Raw genomic sequence first — 19,968 nt, 5'->3', positions numbered from 1 at the left:
GAATCGCACTGCTGGAACCATCTCGAAAGTCTAAAATAAATTGATTTGTTTTGTTGCCAATTAGTTTTATTATGTTACTTTCATATATTTAAATATATGGTTGATAATGGTCGAAAAACAATAGACAATATTCTAAGGTTCTTAATCATTTATTTTTGTTTAATGTAATTTAAATCTGACTTTTCTCAAGACAATCATTAAAGAAATAATATTAAATTTCTCTTGTTTAAAAAGCAAATATAATATCTGTGATAATATATTTAAAGGCTTAATTACGAATACAACCATAGATGATAACACTTTATTTCAAAAAAGCTGCAAAAATTGAATTGCAATCAGATAACGTGTAAATAATTTTCACTTCGTTAAAAACGCCAATGTGGAAGGCCCTTAAGAGTGCTACCTAGATGAATCTAGCTCGGATCAGTTTAATACAGAGTAATACTAAATTCATTCAACTGAACATTTGATGGAAAGGTCTAGTTATATTTAGTTCAGGTTTTATTTAACTTTATCTAATAATAACAAAATCCTTTTTAAGATTGAATGAAATCTTTTTAGGCGTGAATGGAAACGATATGTCTTTTTGAAAGCCATAGATAGTATGTAGGATAATATTTCAGATGAAGAAAGAATTTTAAAATAGGAATATCGTATAGGCTGTTTAAAAATAAAGCATACCGACATAAAACATAGTCGTCTAGGCTTTTAAATTTTTGAATCTTCCTCCACAACTCCTTTTCAATGTAATATAGGTAAGCAGACGGACAGACATCTGCTGGTAAGTGAGTACCACTGCCCGTAAATATTAGTGCTGTAAAAAATATGTACCTCACCAATACGCGAGTAACCTCGCGATAGACTTAAGCCTATTTCAACCGGAGGAGCAGAGAGAACAAATAAACAACTTTGACGTTTAATTGACGTGATATTTTTGGTTAAAGTCTTGAATAATCTATGATATTTAATGTCAACGAAGTTGTTATTGAATATTTCGAAGTAAAAATTATAATTGATATTAGTAGCAATGTGGAATAGTGATGTAAATAAAGCTAGTTTAATCACTGTTTGTAGAGTATAATATAACAGAGCTTCGCAAATTTCAATCACAGATTGGAATAGCGTACACATTTAGTAAAGTTATTAATTACAAGTAAACGCAGTCTATCACTTATTTAAAACTCAATCGATCGAATTCAGAATTTAAAAATACAATCGAAGCGCAAATCATTACACGCTGTACAAGTGTCAAATTAAAATCCTTTTTATGTCAGTTAGAGTTAGTTAAGTTAAAGAAACGTTGCATTAAAATTCAAAAAAAAGAATCAAAAATATTCCGGTATTGGCCGAAAGAGTTTCACTTAAAAATAAATAATGCGGAATATGTATCGACGTTTGATTAAGTAATATCCCGTAAATGCCTCTACGGCCAGGCAATTTTATCTTTAGATGTAGAATTCGAATTTTAAAATGAAAGGTTCTATTTAAGGAAGCTATTTTATACGATATCTACGTTTGCTCATAAATAACCGCTCTAACATATATTTCAGGTCTCAAATAATGCTGTTTCATGCTATTCGATGCCTCCTCTGACGCTCAAAGCATATATAGATTGATATTGAGTTGTGTGTTGTGGTAGTTTATTTGATTTTTCCGACGATCGCAGCTTTCAGTTTAATAGCATGAATGTCTCAAAGGACGAGTAAAATTATAGTCGGAGGTCCGATTGTGAAATAGTCATAAACTTGTACTGTGAATATAAATAAAAAATCTATATCACTATGTATCAGTACTCATCATGTTCTACCGTCAAAGAGCAATACATAGTATTGTTGTGTTCCGGGGTAGAGACATAACATTTAGTTCCCAAGGTTGATGGTTAAAATTTCTTACAGTCAAGTGCCAATCACCAGGTGACTCATTTTGCAGTCCGTCTGCTAATTTGAAACAATAAATAAATTGAAAAAAAACTTATATATTTTTTGGTGTAAAATTGATCTAGCATAAAAGTAGAACGAACGATTTATCTTGAAAGTACTTTATAGTTGAAAGTTGCACAATGCCTTACGTAATCCAATCATTGAAAGCCGCGTTCACCTGCTGTTTTTGTATTGTAACCATTGTTCTTGAAATGTTTTGTCACATATAACTCCTGAGGTCGTGACTTGTGGGAAAACATTTTTCATTAACGTTGACCATTATTGCAACTCCTATTTACCCGACAACATCGTAGTGTTGGCGCGTAATGTGGTTGGTACTTCTGTATCAAGTTTCAAATCGAATTTCACAATTTCATAGATTATAATCTAATTTCAGTTATAATAAAATATACTATAAATCAAAATCTATATTATATTGAGTTAAGAAACATAGAATTCCTTGACACTCACTCTTTTTCGACAATTAATTTACATACTGAAGTTTAATAATAAAAAAGTGGCACTTAGAAAATATTTCATAGTTAATTTTCTGATATTAATTGACATACTAGAATGAGATTTATTTTCTTACAATATAATTAGTTATTTTAAATTATTAAATGTATTTTCGCAAACCCTCATTCATCGGTTGGCATATCCGCAAATAATTTGGCCGCATTCTGACTACTTCGGTATTTGCTTTGTGCGTCATCGCCAACGAGTGTATGGACAAACAATTCAAATTTTTATTATTTATGTTAGTGGAAATTGATCGATAAATTTTCAAACTTTAAAAAATAAACATTGAAATTATTTATATCGCTACTCTTTATCAAGACAATAAAGACTTCTTTAACAAAAACCTTTTTGTACAATTCTGTCATAGAGGTTATTCTATTATTCATTTCTTATTACACCTACCTATAAAAAATGGCTTACATCTGAAATACGGGCGTTATTCTAAAATTAAAACTAATTTCATAATTCCTTTACAGAACATTATTTACCAGTAACAGTCTGTTAAAGTTTTTGTCCTTAAAGCTTATAACTTATTCCAGCCTTTTTGTATTTTTATTGTATGTTGTGATGTACAGAATCTATCCAATACACATTCTCTCATGATGTTCTCCTTCACCTTTGCACATGGATTAAAAAACAAAGCCAAATTAGACACATGGAAACTCAGTCAGTCGGTTCTCGGAATTGATCATGCTAAAAGTTAAGATTCTCACATTCTATGAACTGTACCATTACCGTTCGTTCCTCTCTATCTAAATAATTCCCTTGATATAAATAAATGTCTTGAATGTTATCTTGAATCGTTGAGTTGGCATCACAGACGGGAAAACATCTGTACTAATATTATAAATGCGAAATTAACTCTATCTGTTTCTTACGGACAACCGAATTTGATGAATTTGATATGCAGCAAACTTAAACTCCAAGTAAGGACAACAAAGGCTACGTTTCGTGCCTAACACCTAATGACCAACCCCTAAAACGCGAGCGTAGCCGAGGGCGACAACTAGTTGCAAATAAATAAGAGTTTCTAGCGGATTTCCTAAGAATTACCAAGATCGAAACTTTATTGTTAATAATTATTATCAGACATCCCGGTGCTATTGAGATTAAACTTTACTACTTTATATAAAACTAGTATAACTTAATGAAATATTTGTATACTTAAGATGGTCGTTTTGTATTTACTTCCACGTAATTAGATGTTTTTTAATGAAATTGGTCAAGTTAAATAAATACATTACACATAACCAAAATGAGAGATTAGAAACATCGATTCTGATAAAATCGCACACACACAATCATACAGAAAAAGTAGCATTTTCACGAAGTCGGCTTAAAAACATACGAATGCTATTTCAAAAGAAGAGTGTTTCTGATTAATACTTTGTTTACGTCTCTATAAATAACTTCATTGGCTATTTTTATCGAGAAATTCGCCTGAAGCTGCGGACGATTCTATCAGTAAATAGGTCAAGGCAGAAAAATGACTGTTTTTATTAAACCTTAAAATCAATTCCAGAATCGCTAACCAGCTCCCTGCCTACTTGTATCATTAGCAAAGGTTTTACAGAGAACTTGATGAACTATTCATAAAGTTTTTTCGAAAAAATCTTCATGTTTAAGTTACTTGATAAATCTACCATTGTAACTTTTATCTTGTTACTGAACACTAAAACTTTGTTAAATAAATTTGTGAATTACAGAGTAATTTATTTTTAAAAAAAGTGTTATCGTGAGATCTCTATTAATGAACATTATTGTTTTAATTCACAAGGATTTATTTAATAAAGTAAACTATTCGCGCAATCTATAACCTAGCCGCCAAAGAATCATTAAGGTATAAATTTAAAGATATGAAGATATTAACTGTTGCTTCTCAATATATATTCTGTAATGTTTTGTATGTACGGAAAAATATTAATGATTTTAAGAGAAAATTTGATTCTCATAGCATTGGTACAAGGAACAAACACAAACTGGTTACTCTTATTACTCGACTGCATAGAGTCAGTAACTCTTTTGTGGGACAATGTACCTATACGGTTCTACAACAGGATCCCAGAAAGCGTTTAAAATGCTTCTGTTGCCAAATTAAAAAAAATGTTAAGGAACACTTGTATGCGAAAGGTTACTATACAATTAGTGAGTTTAAGATTGATAGCACACCTTGGGAATGAAACGATCGCCTCCTGGCTATTTCTATTCATATTCAATATATATATTTAATTAGTTTGAAAAAAAAAGTTGTTCATTTATTTCATAGTGTTTTTTATTGGAACGAATCTCTTTTAAGCGATTTACAGTAGAGTGAACTGACAGAAATCGTCACGTAAGAAAAAAAACATGTCCTCACTGGGCGACCTGAAGAGTCTTTCTCTTTCTCTGTTCTCTTCTCGCTCTTTCTCTTTCTCTCTGTATCTTTCTATTACATACGGTTTTATATAACATTATTGAAAACTCACTCTTTGCTTCACAAGGGATTATTAAAAGCAATTTTATTTCTTTTCGTGTAATTATTCTCAAATTTCGTGTATTTTTCATTTATTTCATTGTATCTGTTATTTAATAGATAGCGAGAGCGACTTCGTTCCAACTGTATGTACCACGACTCATCTGTTCTTTTAATGTTATTAAATAAATTATTGAATCATTTTTATTTTATTTTGTTACTCATTACTATAAAATGTCCTGTTTCAATATATTATATTCATATCATTATGTATTCATATTAATTTTGCGTTTACGTGTGTAGTTTATTTGAGTATTATGTTAATACTTAGTACCATGCTGATGTATTTCTGATTGGTCTATAGGAGAGATTGCCATCAGGCATTAAGTCAGCCCTTTGTAACAATTACAATAATTTGGTCAAGAAAGTTTTCATATAAAATATGTATTGGACTTATTGTGACTTATGTGTAAAATAAATTATTCTACTTTAGTTTTCCTCGATTTAAAAAGACTAAGAACCGCTGGTATAAGGTGCAGACTAATTTCTGGTGTACGTTCGAGCAATAGCCTCGTAAATAAAGGTTATCGCTGATCCGACTCACCTGTTACGTACTTCACCTGCGGACTTAATTATTTCTATTCATAAATATGAACACTAATTAATATAGGTAAAATATTTTTTTGACCTTTAATCGTAATATCAACTACTCTATTTTTAAGAAGCCATATATGTATGTATTATGGTAAACTAGTGGTCAACCATTAGTCAAAATTCGACCGTAATACACATCCTTCCGCGTCCTTTTTTACCAAAAGGATACGGACGGACGTATTAACATGTAGATTTATATAAGAATACGTTATCTATCAGTTTAATTGTATTTTCAGTGTTACTCTAATTTGATGGTTATTTCTATAGTATATTCTATAGTACTTTTGTTAACCGAACTTCGAGTATTACAATGGTTAATATCAAAGACTATCAATGTGTGTGTGTGTGTGTGTGATACTACAAGAGTATGTGTGGAACCACAGGTGCACTTACCACATCACATTCTAATATGCTGACGGCAATCCGACACGATCCGAAAAGGATCAAGCTCAGAAAGGATTTACATGTTTTCCGAAGCAAGGGAAAATGTTTCTACCATCCCAACTCGGGATTTTTGAGAGAAAAACTCGTTTGCGTTGGTGGTGGTTGTTTTTTATACAATATATATTCCCGAAGATTTAATCTTGGTAATATTACGGTTTTTGAAAATTATTCGAAGTTCTTGTACAGTTTATACTATTTTTTAACATCTATAGCTGTAACGATATTACTGTCTATGTTATGGCATCAAAATACAATTGTAAAAGTAAAAACACATCGAAAAAACGTTGTGCTTAAGTAATTTCGGATAGTTAATATATATTCTTGCAAGAACATAAGGAATTATCATATATGTTACATCAAATTACGTGATCCTAGTTAAAAACGTCTATTAGAAGTCATTTTACGCGTAGGACGATATTAACAAGCTTTTCATAATTAAACTAGGTTATTTGTGTCTTAATATGTCTAAAATTAGAACACCCAGTCGTGAAAGTTGCTGACTGACACTTAAGATAGCGGGCGCTAGAATAAAATCGCTCAAAGTCGACAACCCCAGAGAGATATCATAGAGCGCTCTCGCTATAGAGTTTTATCTGAAAATATATAATATCAGATAACAACGCTATAAGAAGGATGTCTAAATTTTCGCAACGGCTTAGCTCAGGGGAACGTTACATTTCCCTTTGAACTTTCATTGTTTACGTATAGGGATAGTTTAAGTTCGTGTCGCAATCATAACTTTTTAACATGTTTTAGGTAAAAAAGACTTGCTTTTGCCTGTGCCTTTCCTTGGGATTCAAGCTTGCTTCATACTAAATCTCATCAAATTCGGTTCAGTGATTTAGTCGTGAAAGCGTAACAGGCAGAACTACTTCGTATTTATATATTTTTTTAATAAATCCACTCCACCTCCTCCACGCGAAGACTGCCAGTACAGTCAGCGAGATGTACTGCTCTAGTCGTCTTCGCCATGCCAGCCCGCAAGATTAGTATAGTTATAGATTCTTATCGATGATAACTTACCCTGCAACCGTAACCAGTGCTGACTGTTAAGCATGTGTTTTCATATTGTCTTGTTAACATTTTTCTTATCGGAAATCTTAAAATAAACTAGTATTATATATATAGATAGATAAAAAAAAGTTATCTACTGGGTATTATCTTATATATCAGCTCTTACATAGGTAAAATCATACACAAAGTCCATGTGAATGTTGACGGCGAATATAATATTTCCTTAGAACTTGTTCCAATAAGTGTCACATTAATAATAATAGATAGTTTATCGATAATGACGCGATTCTGAATAGTCCAGGAACAAAAGGCGAGTGACCTAAAATGAAATACTTCTTCCTTTTCTTTATTATAAAAATGTAAAACGTAATTATTCCGTGTTGTATAGAAGAATCACTTGATTTAGTTTACTCGTGTACAATGCTTCGAGACTTTGTGACTTTAATCACGTGTGCAACCACTTTTGGTGTGTCAAGGGCCTTCAGGGCTGAAACTAGGGCAGATGCGACGCCATGCGGATAGATGCAACCAACGATATAACAGAGCCGTATCTGCTTAGAGAAAATATTTTCTAATAATAATTTCAGTGAACATTTTAGATATAATGGTAATATTGTTTAATACTAATGGTTGTTAATATATTATTATTGAAAAAATGCAGGTGGTGTTTGTGTTTTATTTATAGGTTGTTTTTTATAATATTTACGTTGTTTTCGTGTTACGTGTCAGTTGTATAAACGTTTTACATTTGTTAATTATGGTCATTTTTACATAACATTATGAAATAATTTAACGCTTACTTTTGAAAATTATAAAAAAAATAACTACCCAAAAATTATATAAGTATGTTAACTCCTTTATTGTCTCGTTGGTTTATCAATTGACAGAATGACTGCAGATGTTTCGATAGTATGGTACTGCCATCGGAACTCGAGAATTAAGTTATAAAGATTGCTCCTGTACTGGCATCCAAATTTGTACACGTTTTGGCGAAAAATATATCATAAGATATTATGGTATTTATTTGAGAGAAAAGTATTTTCGCCGTAGCTTAAATCCGGGAATTATAAAACCGCTTTAATGTTGAAAAATCAAATAAAAAGCGTTAACATCTTTGAATTATGTCTCGGAAAGATTGTTCTCGATACTAATAATATTACGTTGAATCGTTCTCCTGGAAGTTAAAACTTAAATCGTTTCTACTTCGGTTGGTTCATCTGAAACGGGGTATAAAAATATTTATTTAGATATAAATTGCCAACTATCCCAATTAAGATAAACAAAAGAAGCTTGGAATCAATGTCTCCCCAATAGTATCATTTGTTCGTAAGGCCAAGTTAATCTTTTTTACTAAAACGAAACTGACCTTAATTGTATTTTAATGTAAGTGCCTCAAATGAATTTGTCACTGTGATGTTTGTTTATGTCACAGAAAGCTCTCAAAAACCAGCATATATATTTTCGTCGCTTTATATTTGTCTTTTTTAAAGGTATCATACCTTTAAAAAAGACAAATATAAAGCAAATAAAAAAAAAATGATTCTTGTGTGATTCTTTGCATAATGGTGATCGTGAACGGACAGGATATTTGCACAGATCGTCATTGTCTTTGCTGATTAGGAATTTGCTTCATTGTATAGCATATTTGGCTTTCGTTTCATCTCGCTTATTTCTTGCATCGCTCTTGCGTTATTTATAGGGCGGTATGACGCAAACTACACGTTTAAATACACGATTCACAGTTCTGCAGTATGCAAGTGTATTTGTCCCACGTATTCGACGAATACATATTTAAATGTTCGGAACTAACGTGATTTATAGTTAGTTTTGCCGTTCATTGTCTTTCGACATTAAAGGATTAGTCATTCGATCCGCAGAACTTCAATCATGACGCATTTTCGAAGGTGTTGAATTGACATGACAAAAATGTGAAAATAATATATTGTTTTGCATCTCCACGCATCAATGTAGTTCTTAATTCATATTAGGTACTCATTCTCAAGAGTGGCTGAGAATATCTTTCCTGTAAAATAAGGATTCCTTTGTATTCAATTTTTATTTAAATAATCCATAAGCACATGATTGGCATGTAAGTAAACAAAATATGTAAAAATAAATTAAAACATATATTTAATTACAAACCGTTATTTCTCAGGATGTTGATAATAATTTATCAAGAGATCACGAGGCAGGTCAAGATATACGGTTCATCGTAATTAGGTCACAGGTTACCAGCGCTTAAAATATCAGCCACCCAGAACGAAGAGGTCAACGATCCCTCGCACATAAAACCACTTTAATAAGTCAAGATTAATAGACCATTATCAATTGCCCAGTTGCAGGATCTTAAAATTTATGAAGTCCAGTAATTTGTACAATCAATGCTGAGATTGAGTCAGTTACAGTGGCTGTAAACTGGAAATAGCTTGACTTTACTACATACGTATGCTTTATGTGGGACAAAGTAAGTTTATCTATAAGTCGATTGAATAAACTACTTTATGAATACGTTAACAAAATTTTATTATAACTTAACGTTCATATTCGATGGTTTTATATGATACATAATATATTCTGAAACGTAACTGTTCAGAAACGTTTGAATTTCTATAACCCTAGGTATTGCCCGCGGATTCGCTCGAATTTTAGTGATTGATCGTTCGATGCTAGGCAGGACAAGTAACCTATACCTTTCCTTGGAGTTCCAGCGTGGTAGACCAAATTTCATCAAATTTAATTCAGTTAATGTCTGTAAGAGAGCAACTGACAAATTTACTTTGTTTTGCATTTGTAATATGAGTGTAGATATTGGATTACATTTTAGGGACTGTCGTTTGAACAATAGTAGACCATTTAAATAGACTCATTAACTCTTATGATCATCATGATAATTATTATCAAAAACCAAAGCATTTTTAGTTTGACATACTAGGATAACATGTCTTAACAAAGATGTTAGGTGCTAGCTGATAGGGCTAACAGAGGCATTAGAGATGCGGGCGACGCCGACCTAGGCCGAGAGGTCAACTCGTGTCATGTTACAGCGTTAACTAGGTCACAGGTCATATCCTCACCGACGCAAACAAAAATAAAGCACGGAATAATAATGAGAGATAAATAAATGATGCTGATATTTATATATAGAGAGAGCATCATAAAGGTCTCTTAATAAATGTATGGAGTTTACAAGTAACTAGTTGCGTTCCGTGGTTTCATCCGTGTTTGGATTATGTTTCTTTAAAATTTTACATATTGGTTGACTTTGAAATTTGGCAAATATTATTGAAAAAAGTCATGCTTATATGAGACAACTGCTTGTTACGACTTTGCTCGGCTATATTACAGATTCTGTCATATATGAGTTTTGCGAAACTTTAAGTGTTTACGCAGCGCACTCAACGGAAGCTCTCAAAAGGAATATTTTTTCCCCATTTTTTAAACATTTTTCATTAATACTCCGCTTCTATGAAAATCCCTCGATAAACATGCCATCAGAATCTCAAAAAAAAATTCAAATCGATTCATTAGTTCCTGAGATTAGCGCGTTCAACCAAACAAACGAATTCTTCAATTCATTTTAATTTAAATTACACTGTTCTTGTTCTGTTGTTATAAATGCATTAAAGGTTTTCATCTTAGATAACTTCAAATCAGATAGCTGTCCGAGTTTGTTGATATAAAGTAACCAGGATTGCAAAAATAAACCGTTGACGGCTATTAATAGAGTCGAGTGACTAAAACTAAGGTCGGCGGGTCAAGTATCGATAGCTCTTGAACGTTTCAGATAAAAATAGGTCGGTGCTTTTTCAGGTTTTATATAATCAACTTAAAGTTATAAAATTAAAATTTTCCGGAATTGCATCGTATAAATTATATACCCTTTTGTTTGTTATCTTAATAAAAAAATATTTTCTTCGCTGGCTCTGGCTTCGTGCGCGAGTGTGTTTGTGATAAAATGTTTTCGCTGCTCTTTTATTTATACAACTCTTTTAATAAAAGTGTTATGAATGGGTATAGAAAAGATAGAGTAACCTAACATCTGACGGCACCATGGTTACCATGCGCGACTAAAACCACGGGCGAGAGCTTGTACAGTATCACTAAGTGTACGCAGCAAAGACATTAGTCGCACAATTGTAGAACTAAAAACATTTATAATAAAGTTAAGAATGATCAAAACAGTTTAATTTAGTTTGTTTAAATTAGTTCGCCGAACGGCTGAACGGAAATGAATGAAATTTGGAATAAAGATAGATTATAGTCTGGAATACGCAATAACAGACACGTTACTTTTTGTCCCGGAAAAATGTGCTACACCTGACAAACCTCCCCTCCTCCCCCTCTAACGCGGGGGAAGCCTCGGTCGGAAACTAGTTATATATTTTATTTGATGCCAATTTACAACTACAATGCTGAATGCCAATTTCTATAGTGGCATTTATAATTTCAGTTGTTATGATAATTATATTTATTTCCTAACGAATTCAACAATAAATTACATAATAAGTATTCTAAATCGATAGCAACGAATCTAAATAAGATGTTACTTGAATATCCAAGGCAATATGTATTTGTATGACCTTTACGGTTTTGATACGTGGTTTGTCTGTATCATGCTATCAAATAAGCACAATAAAATACTTCTTTATCTGCTTTTTTTATTAAACTATTATACTGCTTCGACTTTTTGAATTATGTCGAAGTCGAATCAATAACAGGTGCGAACATTGGATTCATTCATATAATATTCTTATATTTTATGTACAAGATGTAAAATTTATTACAATACTTGGCAAAGCCGGCTATCGAAATGTATTTCAAAGATTTAATAGTGAATTATTCGAAATACGTATTATGATTGCAGAAATTGTACTGCTTTTGTTTGTAAAACGAACCATGTTTACGTTTAGGTCTAATTGTTGATCGTATTTCGGGCATATTGTATAGACACATACATATGTACATTCATCATCTGACTTAATAATAACCGCAATACATCAATTTGTCTCTTTCTGTCATCAATCATTATGCATTTGAGGGAAGAAAATAAAACATTGTGGAGGTTTGGACAATGATTAAGCCATAATATTTCTGGATAGGACATTTTACGAAAATATTTAACTCCGCTTTTTGTACGTGAGCTATCCAGGGGTCGTGAGCAATGTTCATTCCAGCCAATGTGTAGTTTAGCATATACTAACAGTGTAAGCCATGAAGCAATTTTAGATGGACATGTTTATAACACAAAAGAGATTTGCGATTTTAAAACGAAAATACAATTTGGTTATTGGATTTATTTGTTTTGCAATAAAATTACATTTTTTATCTATTAACAGCCTGTAAATATCTCACTGCTGAGCTGGCCTCCTCTCCTCCGAAGAAGGTTTGGAGCATATTCCACCACGCTGCTCCAATGCGGGTTGGTGGAATACACATGTGGCAAAATTTCGTTGGGATTAGACACATGCAGGTTTCATCTCGATGTTTTCCTTCACCGCCGAGCACGAGATGAATTATAAACACAAATAAAGCAATGAAAATTCGGTGGTGCTTGTCTGGGTTTGAACCCGAAATCATCGGTTAAGATGCACGCGTTCTAACCACTGGGCCATCTCGGCTCTTTTGTTTAAATGAAGCAATAAAATTGTTCCATTTAAACAAAAGATCAGAAAAAATAATTCAAATTAATGTTAAACATCAATAAGTATCAGGAATAATGGACCTTTGTTCGAATAAGATTCGAATAAACAATTTTTGATCAAGCAAAATTTATGGAGCTTAAATGAAGTACGATCACACATTATTTATTTATTTGTAATAATATTTAATTAAAAAATTTTGGCGAACATTTCATTGTCATTAAAATTATTATATTGTTTTGTATATCGGGGAGATAACGTCTTCGTTGTGGTATAAAAAGTACATATATATGTGAATATAACTACTAGATATTGTATAAAACAGTCACGATTTTGAGGTATTCACATGCGATATAGTTTACCCTTATAAACAGACACCCTCGCCCTCTTAATTAGCAATTGAACAAGCTCAAACAGATGGATAGACAACAACGAGAGTTATCTCAAAAGGGTTCAGTTTTCCCATCAGATTTATATAACCATTAACACATTTAATAGTATAAAAGTTATACGAAGATTTTAAATAAATTTCTAAACGAGAAGGTGATATATGATTTATACCTTCGCGATTTAATTTGTTTATTTATTATTTGTACGCTATATTCGGTTTTTTTTCTTTAACTTATCATATCATATCTCATCAGATCAGACCAAGCCATGGAATATATTTATATTATTTTAATTCAGTTTGGTAGTTAATGTGTCTACATTGTGCGTATTTTTATTCGTATTTTTTTTTATAATTAAAAAGGTGTCATTCACACAAAAACCTAGCTCACCCCTATCTCCTTTAGGCACCGTATTATCATATTACATATACACTCGACTAGACCGGAACAAAGCACGCATGGATATATCCTCTTAAAAATAATTACCGTGCGACAGACATTTCCCTCAAAACCGTCCCGCCGGAAGGGGACGTCAGACGTACCCCCACCAATTTCCCGGTTAAACTGCACTTGTTGAGTTCCTTTGTTGTCTGGTGCACCGCCTCAGTTGTATGAATCTAATGATATTGTACTTACCGATACTGGATTTAGTTGGTTTCGATGCACAAAGGAATGTATTGCTCTTTTTTTAATTTAATTAAAAATGTTATACAAAGGTAAATAACCGTGTAAGAAGTCACAACGAAACAACAAACATTTGCATATAATGGGTATATTTTTTAGTGAAACGTGTTACAAAATATTTATTCCTCTAAATAAAATACCATATTTGTTAAATAAAATGTGTTGTAACAATAACTCATGCTTGAAAATTACAATAATTTAATTAAACAGAAACACGGTCGAGTCTGTCCTCATATATTTTAATTCGTAGAGGATTTTCGACTTGTATGTATGACGCATTAAGCAATAGACAATTTTGATTAAAACTAAACATATTAATAGTCTTAAGTGTAGAACAATACATTAAGCCCGAGCAATGTTAGGGTCGTCTCGGGAATAGTACGAGTATATTTATCGCAGCATAAGGCGCAGTAATACTTACTATTTTATACAATAATACTATATAAAACTTACTCAATTGTATGTATTGTTGTACAGGTAAGGACCTGTATAGTAATTACTAATCAACTGACTAAGTTCAAGCACACTGAAATAATTCATCCATCACATTAATATTGCGTCTAATCATGGGATAATTGGAACGAGCGTGGGCAGTAACTGCAGCTGCGTTCCATACAATGGACCACACAAGATCTGTATGTATGATGTGGGGTTCATTGTATTTTAATCGGTTACACCGGAACAAAAGACAGTGTGTTATTTTTAAAGATAGAAAGTAGGTTATATATTTTTATAAGCATACCATATATGGAATTAAACGCTTCAATCAAATAATTATATTTATAATAAATGGATTGGAAGCTATCTCTATGGTGTAGAGTAGTTAAATAATCTTGAGATTTTGATTTGATTTGATTTTGATCTTGAGATTCACTACGAATGACTGATACTACTGTTTTTGCAATATAACTATTAAGATTACTTATAATAACCATTTTTGCAAATTTGTAGAATTTCGTGATATCCAATGTTTTTTTTTAATGAAATATTGAATGAATTTTTAAAATTATTTAGTTTTGCTTAATATTTCTTGACAGTAAAGAATTGTATGTGTATATTGCAAAATAATTCAACCCTACTTCATTTTAATATTTCAATTAGAAGTTATTTTAATACACATTGTTCAAGGACTAAGAAGGCCTATCAAAATCGACATCTTTTGTTGCCTTTGTTTGTTATATTAACGTAATTTCAAAGTACGCAGTACACGCTTCTATGGCAATCATTTTCTGTCAGCCAAATGGCTATCTAGCCGTCATACCCATGATTTATGTAAACGCCACCACATCGATGTAGCACGCGATTGGTTTTTCATATTCATGTGATAGGTTCTCTGATGCCATTTGATTACCCCAAGTAAAGGTTTGGACAAAACATATTAAACATTACGAATTAAGGACAAAGGTTGTGATTAAATCACTATTCACATCTTATTACACGAATACTATAAAAACATTAAGGCTTTTATTGTTGACCCACGTCGGGCGCCAATATATGTAGATATCTCTTTGGATCATATTTCATATCAATGAGTTAGCTAGTTTATAATCCTTTGGTAAATATATAAATAATAAGAGTTTGATAATATCTATTATATTTCTACGGAACCATTTTAAATTAACCAATGATACACAACGTTACATACAACGTTAGTTTTGTTAAAATATAACTATTGTGTATCGATTATTTTGTACAATTAAAGATTTAGTTCTTGATGTTTATTAGTTTACAACGTAATCTCTTTATTAAAAATGGTAGTTATATTGGTAAATGCTATTTTGTTAGTATGTTTCTTTTGTTTCAAACTGGCACGATAGAAAATAACATCGTTGTAACATTCGACATCTAAAATCAGAAATAGATATAACTGTTTTATTTTAAAGTTATTATATAACATATGCCATAGTAGCTTTGCCAAGGATATTAGGACATCGCCTTTTTATGAATAGTTCATATGAAAGTTTATCTTTTATTTGATTTAACAGATAAGATAAAACATGTCGAATGAATGTGCGCGAGATCTATATTGTTTACGAACTTATCTTCATTTACTAATCTTACTAAGAAATTCCGTTTTATATTTTAATATTGTCTATTAGTGTTACAATAAGTCGCAGTATTCTAATCGGTTACCGATCACACACATAATAAACTGATTCTAGCACAACATTTATCTTGATTATCAAAATAATATCTTCTAGCTTGTAAAATAAAAAGAACTAACTTTTTCTTATAAAAACAAAATCGTAAAGTGAAATAGAAAACAATACCAGTCTCATCCTAAATTGAAGTTTACATTTTTCTTGCTTTTAGAGTGATGTACGTAATAAATTGAATGGCAAACATTGAATTTTACGAAAATAGATAAGCTAAAGATATTTTCCATACACATTATTCGCGACTATCTGTAGTTAGACCGAAAGTACTTGGCAAACACTATATCTGTTCAGACTCGTCGAGCGTTAGAGGAATTAGTGCAGATCCAACGATTCGTATTTCAGATATGTTAATTTGAGTAGATACATTCGAAGGAGATACAAATACACGGACAACCAGGCGAATTTTAATTTTCTTAGCTACAATAACTGAAACCTTAATTGAATATGGCCATTTTTATCTGTCCAGTATACTTCCGCACTTTTCGCTAGGCTTTAATTAAAATATGACAATCTTAAGTTTTATTATAAACTACATGTTAGTTGAATTATTACATTCGTAAAAGTGGTTTGGAATGATTGGCTATATTTTTTTGTTGATTTACGAAACCGCTGACGCTGCATGAATCAGGACTGGGCTTAAAGGTTTTGTAGACCATGGCGGAAAAAATGTTTATTAAAACCAGTCAACAAAAAAAAATTACTCCAGTTTTTAATAATTTGACCGTATTATGCAGAAATATTCTAAACCATAAAAACACAAATAAATGTTATTAAGATTTAAAAGAGAAATATAGTAGAAAATCAATATAAAAATTGTGTGTATAAATCCTAAAATTTGAGTTAAAAATAGTATGAAGATTTAATTTACTTTAAATTCTTTAGAACTAGTATACAAGTAACCATGTCAATAGTGTTACCAATAAAAAAGTACACCAAAGCTAATTACGTTATAAACTTATTTATTGAAATTAAAAACTTTATTGAGATATCAAAACACTCGCACTAGCAAAAACAGAGAAAATAACTAACAATTTTCTCAGTGCGAATTAAGTTCGCACAGAATTTTGTAATTCTGATCGTATCAAAAGACGAGTTCCATTTTTTAACGTTCGAATTCTATGTTTAAAAAATACAAAAGACCATTAGAGCCGAACAACTCCAAACTGTTTTCAGTTTTAATACGACTGCTTTAAAAACATAAATAATAAACGTATAAAAAGTTATATGTTTACATTATATCAAAAGATTGCTATTAGTACCCATAACACTAAAACGTAGACATTTTATAGAGAATTCTCGGTACGACATTATGTTTTTTACGCCTATCTCGTAAAAGTTCTTACAAAATGAGTCACTAAGACCTTCCCAAATTCACAAACTCGCATAGCAACGAGTTTAGATTGAGTTTTCTAATCATACGGGAATATTATTGTTTACTTTTAAATGGATGATCAAAAAATCTCCAAGTAGATGAAAATCTAATCATTTTTAACTAGGCGGACTAGCAAATAAGCCTGATTATACCTGATATAAGTGTTCACTACCTCCCTTATATGCGTTGTAAGAATTATTAACCATTCCTTACATTATCAACGCGCCACCGACCTTGAGAACTATGATGTTATGTGCCTTGTGCTTGTAATTATACTGGCTCACCCATTCAAACCGGAATACAACAATAGTAAGTAGAGCTGTTTAGCGGTAGAAAAAGAATCATATAATCACTTTGAAACTTTGTAAGCTGTTTATTTGTGTACTATGTTTATATCGCTGGCTTGACATACTGGTCTAATTGCAACCATATCGATTGCATTATGTGAACGTAATACTTTATGCGAGACCTTGGTTTCTTATAACTATTATTTTATCTTGTAAATGTAATTGAATAATTCACAACAAATGAATACTGAATCTTACTTACGTAATCTTTACTTTTTAAAACTTCAAGTTCTGATATCTTAAGTTTTTATTGTTTTTGAACATTTAATGGAATTAATTGGATTGATAGAGTAATTATAAATTATCTTTAGTTTGGTTTGATGAGCTATTTAATAAATAAAACTAAATAATTTGTTTGTTTGTTTGAACGTGGTAATCTTATAATGTACCAGTACGTTTGGGCGTTGTTTTTGCGTTAAATAGCCCGTTTATTGAAAACTTTATGAAGTGTCAGAATATATTATATATTTGTGCTAAGACCTAAAGCAATTTTTTTTTTTAAATCTTTGTGTCGATAATAAAAGTCCCCCCAACATCCTCACTTTGAAGATTCTCAAATTGAATCTCTGTTGCAACATTGTGTGTTCAAGTGTTAAGTTACACGTATATACATAGTAAGCGCATTTATTTCACATTAACTTCGTTTCGTTATTCTATATCGGTGTCAGGGTACCCGGCAACTTGGCAAAAAGGTTTAAGTAAAGTATAGTGTGTTTCAAGGCTAACAATGCTGAGACTTTCAGCGACCAATTTACGTTTAATTTTCTTTAATGCTACTCGTGCAGTTATAAATAGCGTTTCATGATCGTACTTATATATTTTTTTCATTCATTACACTAATGTGTGTTTCTGCTTTATTTATTTTTTAAATAATACAACAAATACAACCTTTATCGTTTCAAAATTTAATTTCTTTCTCTACAAAGTTCTCCTAAAATTACTTTATTATTGTTTTGATTTTTTTTTATATTACTTGTATATAAAGTATATGGTTATAAATAAATAACTACATATTACACGTATATCATAATTACTAATAGATATCAACTATTTTGTTCGTGTGGATTTAGAAGCTAAAGGGTAGCCTCTAGGTTAGGAAATAAAATAATTTTAGAAATCCCAGAAATGTAATTGACAAGAAGATTACGAAGTCCCAATTTTATTTTAATTAATTAGTTTTATTTTTCAACTTTTTTGCATTTATACTATTGCATAATATTATATATATATTGGCATAATATTAAGCATTTTCTTTTTCCAATATTTTTTGGACTAAATTAATTCATACCTGTATAATTTATTAAGGCCAATGACGTCACTTTTGCTCGTCATTTCCTATAATTCCGGAGGCATTTTACCTAAAAATTTGTTTAATTTTTGGCATTGAAAAGTGCATCCGTTCTATCTATACTTTATTATAAATACGAAAGTAACTCTGTCTATCTGTTGCTCTTTCACGGTTAAACCAGTGAACCGAATTGGATTAAATTTTGTAATAAAGAGCCGAGATGGCCCAGTGGTTAGAACGCGTGCATCTTAACCGATGATTTCGGGTTCAAACCCAGGCAGGCACCACTGAAATTTCATGTGCTTAATTTGTGTTTATAATTCATCTCGTGCTCGGCGGTGAAGGAAAACATCGTGAGGAAACCTGCATGTGTCTAATTTCAACGAAATTCAGCCACATGTGTATTCCGCCAACCCGCATTGGAGCAGCGTGGTGGAATATGCTCCAAACCTTCTCCTCAAAGGGAGAGGAGGCCTTTATTCCAGCAGTGGGACATTTACGGGCTGCTTATGTATGTTATGTTGTAATAATTAGCTACTTTTTTTACGCCCAACACGTGAGGACTTAATTCCTAAGCCATAAAACTTATTGCATATTTATAATGAAAGATTTTAATGTCCGAAACGTAAGAAAATGTTTATAATACGTATCTCGTAATATGTAAGTAGAAACTCTTTTTACATTGGTATTGAGTGGTATATGCACTAGATGAGATTATAAAAGATACCGCACTAATAGCCTTAAAGCTATCCAATATCCATAGCAAATCTTGTAGTCGCATTTATTATATAATGATACTTATATCTTGGACACAAAAACCCATCAATTTTATGACTTTTAATTGCACATAATACTACTCCGCGCGTTTTTACCGCAATAAGCGTTGTTCCGCACCCGTAATATAATGTTAAATAGCCTGTATAACCTTTCTCAAACATTAGGCTATTCAATGCAAAAAAAAACAAAAGGTAAAACTAGTGACTGGTCCAAAGATTACTGCATTAAAAAAAAAAAAAACAAATAATCTGTTCAGCTTTATTATATTATGTACGCACTACACATTGGTTGGAATATATCAACCAAATTAC

General features: G+C 31.5%; 1 protein-coding gene across 1 annotated transcript in view; it reads left to right on the top strand.

Annotated features, from left to right (window-relative positions):
• Positions 1 to 19,968, top strand: part of LOC125068516 (protein yippee-like) — an 88,623-nt gene that overhangs the window by 5,134 nt on the left and 63,521 nt on the right. The window lies entirely within an intron of this gene.

Source organism: Vanessa atalanta, chromosome 13 (genome assembly GCF_905147765.1).
Source record: "Vanessa atalanta chromosome 13, ilVanAtal1.2, whole genome shotgun sequence".
Lineage (NCBI taxonomy): Eukaryota > Metazoa > Arthropoda > Insecta > Lepidoptera > Nymphalidae > Vanessa > Vanessa atalanta.
This window is presented reverse-complemented; position numbering and strand designations above follow the sequence as displayed.